We start from the raw sequence: 6,000 nt of genomic DNA on the forward strand, positions 1-6,000 counted from the left end.
TTTGTATATTTTGTTAATATTTAAGTTCTTTCCTGTGTTATTTGTAGCCTATAGTATTGCTCTATAATATATTATAAGTATACGCTTATAGGCTGGAATCAACAGCAGCCAGTCAGACAGGCAGGTATATATGCAGAGCTGAGCAGTGTGAGCTATTCATTCAGGTTATACAGAGACACATTCTGAATTTATACAGTGAATAAAAGATACTAGGGTTTGGGGGTCCTCTCCCAAGAAAATTTGAAAGTTTTTGACTTAAAACTATTACATTTTACATCATTTTGGACCATTATTATTAAGTTAAAAAAGTAGTTTAAAGTTTGAAAAAGCCAAATGATTTAAATTAAATGATTATTTCAGTATTTACACATCTTCATCTGAACATTCAACTCTTCTGTAAATGTTTACCCTGTAAAATCTCCTTCTGTAAATCAAAAGAGCAGATTCAGAAAACTTTGGAATAATGTTTCATTAATTATATTTGTTCACAAATATAATAAAAAAAGTTATGACGAACAGTTCACTAATTATTTTACAAAAAGGACGTGAACATTGTACTGATAAATTACAGCACCCTCGTTCTCAAGTGACACGAGTGAGTGGAGCTAAGTACAACCAAACTCTGAATAAGACATTTTTTAGGCGACAAAAAGGTTAGAATGAACTGAAAACACACTGTGAAAGGGTTAAAGTTGTAAGACAAAAGGTAGCCACGCCCTAAAGCATACCCTGCTTTATGGTCTATTTGACCCTAAATGGGACCATCATTTTCTATATGAACATCATGCTGTATTGAAGAAGACTGGAAACTAGCAATTGAGACCATAAACTCATGTTTACAATGTTTACTGAGGTAATAAATCAAGTGAGAAGTAGGCTCATTTTTCTCATAGACTTCTATACAATCAGACTTCTTTTTACAACTAGGGCCAGTTCAGCATTGGCTTCACTTTTCAGACCCGGAGGTTGCCGACTGAAAACACTACAGTCTTTTACTGTTTATCAGAAAGAAACATATTGCTGCATATTGCATATTATTGACTTAGTGAGAGAGTTCCTCATTCATCTCCCAGCCTGGTCAGCGACCTTTCAGTCACATCACTGACCTTATCACTTGGAATGGGTATCATTAGGATTTTATTGATACTACTACTCTTTTTGATACTCCTTATCGGTTTGGTTCTTTATTATTACTAAACAATAACTTTTTTATATATTATTTTAAAAAGGAATAGATTCAGAACAGGATTATAATATGTTAATATTTTAAATATAACAAGATGTTTCTAGAGTGGCAACAGTCAGTTTACAACAGTAAATCACTATATAAACTCAATAATATCTTATTGGAAAATAATCTCAATAAAATAAATATTATTCTTGAGTGAAGTTTATAACAAATGAAGAACACAGACCAAGAATTTTTTTAAGATACGTGGCAAACTAAGCTAAACAGTTGGACTACATACATACTGCAATTCGCTATTAGCTGAGCCAGCGCGCTGTGCTTGTGTTAACATTGCAGGGATGGATGAGAGACTGCAGACAGAGCAGAATGAAATATAAATTTCCTACATGTTTACATCATGTTTATGCTTGTTGAACAGGTGTTTTGATAAATTATTGGCATTTTACTCGCGAAGGTTTTATTGCACTTACAGTAACGAGCGTAGAAGTCATAGTTATCTATCTTCCGGTACCCATCCCTACTTATTATAGTGAAATATTGCATGAAACCAAAATAATGCAGAATTCATTCTCTTTATTTTACATAAATTACACCGCTCCCAGATCCCATGCATCCTCTTCATATACATGTATAAACATTTATTGCATATGAAACTGTTCAAACATTCCTGTTGAGCGTATCATGCCGGCCAGCAGAAAAGGACATCAATGAATGAAACACAAAACGTGTCTCACAATACTTTAACAATTTATTACCTTACATTGATAAAGTCATTAATTCTGCAACAAAATTCAATAGCTGTAATTTAATGCACTATACACATCACACACACACACACCTTCATCACATAGCTATCAACCACAACAATGTGATCAACCAGTTGATGAGAACATTCACACACACGCACACACACACTTCCAATGGGATATCTGGTATGATATGGCATATCATTGAACATAAAATACATTAAAATTACACATGTAAGTTTACAGTGACATTCTTCTCCTGCCCATCGACACTGCTGCACAAATGCATACTGAGTTAGCTTTTTCTACTGAGAGGCTAAATGTGATGGGACAATCAGGATGTAGAATCAAAAACAGCATTGTGGTAGTGTGTAAAAGTCCAGGTAGAGTGGTGATATCGATGTGAGGCGATTTACTGCGACATTCAAACGGATGTGTCCATGGCTGTTGTCTGGGATAACCCAGATTCCTGTCACTTTTTCACATAGCATTTTGAAGTTGCTGTCAGTAATATTTGCAAAGTAGGCCTATAACTAGAATGTATCCACAAGTGTCCAGAAGTGCTGCTAATAAGTGCTAGTCACTCTCGTCCTCTCTTACTTCAGTGGCTGCTGAGATTTTAAGATTTCTATACAGGTAAGCCAACCCATTCTCACTCCCAACTCGTCAAATTCCGACACTTGGTTAGTGACCTTTGACGTCTGATACCGATGCACTGAGGCCAGAGCTATTGATGTAGTTTAAAGAGCAAAAAAGTCCGCATAGGGTGGGTGCAGGTGGACAGGTCAACACTTCACCTTCACCCAGGAGACTGCTGTTCATGTCCCGTGTTACGTAACTTACGTAGGTAACGCCAATTACGTAACAAACTGACTTATTTTTTACGTTATATAAACCTAGTTACAGTTATATAAACCTAGTTCACGATCTTTTTTTAAGCCTAATCAAGTGGTTTTGTTGCCTAAACCTAACTAAGCGTAAGTAAATCTATGTTGGAAATTTATTTTGAAAAAAGACTATATGCATGTAACGAGCGGAAACTGTACGTTTCCTGTGAACATGGATGTTTATTTTGAAAAGACACTATGCATGTAACGAGCGGAAAATGGATGTTTCCTGTGAACATGGAAGTTTATTTTGAAAAGACACTATGCATGTAATGAACGGAAACTGTACGTTTCCTGTGAACGCGGAAGTTTATTGTGAAAAAACAATGTATGCATGTAACGAGCAGAAACTGTTCGTTTCCTGCGAACATGGAAGTTTATTTTGAAAAGACACTGTGGATGTAATCTGCAGAAACTGTATGTTTCCTGTGAAAATGAAAGTAAATTTGGAAAAAAACACTGTATGCATGTAATGAGCAGAAACTGTACATTTCCTGTCAACACAGAAGTTTATTTTGAAAAGACACTATGCATGTAACAAGTGGAAACTGACCCCCGACACGTCCAATAAGCTAGAGCGTAATAGTTTGAAGCGTAGGGCCACTGACCAAGCGTCGGTATTTGACAAGTTGGAAGCGAGCATGTTTTCGGCAAGTTGGCCCGGCTCGGTGTATTTCCTGGGAATGCTCACCACTCCCAGGTCAAAAAAAAAAAACTCCATATTGTCACCAAAGCTGCACAGTCTTCTAAAACAGATTTTAATAATAAAATGTGTAAAAATGTTTTAAAATGTTTCAGTGAAACAACACATAGTAATGGACAATCATGTTGATATCTGACGGTAACCAAATATGTTGGAGAGTACCTAAATATTAAAGCTTTGGACTAAGATGAATTTGACAACATAACATGAGTCAGACTTGTGACTGAATCATGGCCATTTAAATGTATGCTATTGTAGTGCGTCCTACATTTGGTTGCAATTGACCAATTCTAAGCCCAGTTACTGTTGTTAGGTCAGACAAGCTTGACAAAAAGAAATATGGCGATGCCAGTTTCGTTTAGCTGGATGTGTAGCCTATTAGATCAACAGCCGACAGCAAGGACTACAATATGTGATGGAAGGATATATTCACGATGATAACTTTTAGTCAGGTAACTGTTCCCATTGGGATTTTAGACGTTGTGTCCAAATAAATAACCCCAAAAGCACGTAGCCTCACCGAGATAATACAAACAAAGGAACTTTAGCCTTGATATTTTCTGGCTAACGATAATTCATGTCATCTTAAAAATATGTCAGCAATGTGACTATATACAATGTAATGTGTCCGTGAAGATTGGGACCCCAATGTAATGTGACTTATGTAGTACCCTAATGTTACGTTTGAACAGACGTAGCATATCTAAGTATAACAGGAATGGGGAAAGTTGACCGAGGTTCTGCCGGGTTCCAAGCTAGCTCAACTGTTATTGGAGCAAAGAGCGAAAAGGGGCGGGACTTAGGAGGGGTCAATTGTCCAATGCATTCAAGGGTTATGATCATTTATGGTAAATAATATATGCCAATAAGAAATAGGCCAATAGCCAGTTTTAGAATAACATTATAGCATAAAACAGTAGATTCAAGATTGGATGAAAAAACTTTTTTGTTTTTTAAATGCAAAATGGTTCGAGAACAGGTGAAATCTCTGAACCAACAGATTAAAAAAATATATTTTGCTTGTACGCCTCACAGCTGAGGAATTATGCGCCAAAACATAAAGTGCTTCATAAATGACCACAACTTTCTTAAGCTGTGTTCAGACCAAGAGCGAAGCAAATTTCCGCCTTGTACCGCCGGTATCATTAATGTGTTCATTCACACTAGACGCTCCAGAGAGGAGAAGTTTGTCTCCGTAGATACCAGCAACTTTTCTTTCCTCCATCAACCATGGAATAAATAACCACTGTTGCTGCTTTGTACATGTTGTGGAAGTCCCAGATATTGTCAGAAAGCAAAACACCGTCGTGTCTGGGTTCATTACATCACCCGGCGGCGAGCTGTATTCACATACTGACTGTATCTAGCAAGACACATGTCGCTACTGCGGCATGAACCCAAAATAAACAGATTGTGCTGTGATTTAATTGCAATAAACAGATAAAAAAAAACATGCCGAAAAAACAAAATAATGATGTTGATTTGAAAAAAGTCTGAATTCATGATTTGTCAGGTCTGTCCGCAAGACGACAAGCAAACAACTTTTAAAATACTTGTTTTCTGAATGGAGTTCGGATCGATCAGTTCCAGGCTATGCAGCTGCTCCACCAACACTCAACATAAAGTCATCTAGGCATAAATACGGCTGCGACATTGTTGTTTCTACCATAGATAGTGACAATGACGCAAATTCCGTGTGTTTGTGTCGATTCATTCGTATTGACATTGTTTGTAACCGTGCCACGGTCTTGGTGTGAACACACCATTAGGTCCATGGACTAACTTTCTACCCAGTTGAGATTGTTTTGTCAACTGCTCTTTCCAAGGTCAAGAATTAAAGATCAAGTTCAACTTCATTAGTCATGTTGCATGCTGAAGTATTATGTAACAAAGATGTTGAATGTATGTTGTACAGAAAAGTAAATCAAATATGTGTTGCCTCAACTAAACATACAATGAAATGAGACGTCCGAGTGCATATTTGTGCTTCCAGCAGTGTTCCTGAAGATGAACACTGTCCCTGTACCAGTTGAGTTTCGCCTTGCGCTGTGCTCTAATCTCCATGGTTCCCGAGCTATGTTCACAGAAACATACTGCAAACAACCATTCATATCTGATGGATCGGAATGCTTAAAAGTCATAACAATAAAGACTTTAAATATATAAGCCCCTTGGGTTGAGTTGAGATGTGTTTGCCTTTACCATTCTGCTGAAAATTCTTCATTAGTGAGACATTTGTTGTTTTATCAATTTCGGCATATAGGCTGCACAGACAGAATATTATTCCAGCTGATGTATACTATATATAGTGTTTCTGAGCTGTGGTGATCCCAACATCACATGATTCTTGGTGCCTGGTGGCCCTGCAGCAGCAGCATCCATCCATGATTGTGTTGGACTCAGTTATCAGACAGCTGGAAGGCAGAGCAACATAAGGCATCAAGCTGACAGAGCACGCAAAAGTGATCCAACTGG

The sequence above is a fragment of the Sebastes umbrosus genome, chromosome 20 (assembly GCF_015220745.1).
Source record: "Sebastes umbrosus isolate fSebUmb1 chromosome 20, fSebUmb1.pri, whole genome shotgun sequence".
Taxonomy (NCBI): domain Eukaryota; kingdom Metazoa; phylum Chordata; class Actinopteri; order Perciformes; family Sebastidae; genus Sebastes; species Sebastes umbrosus.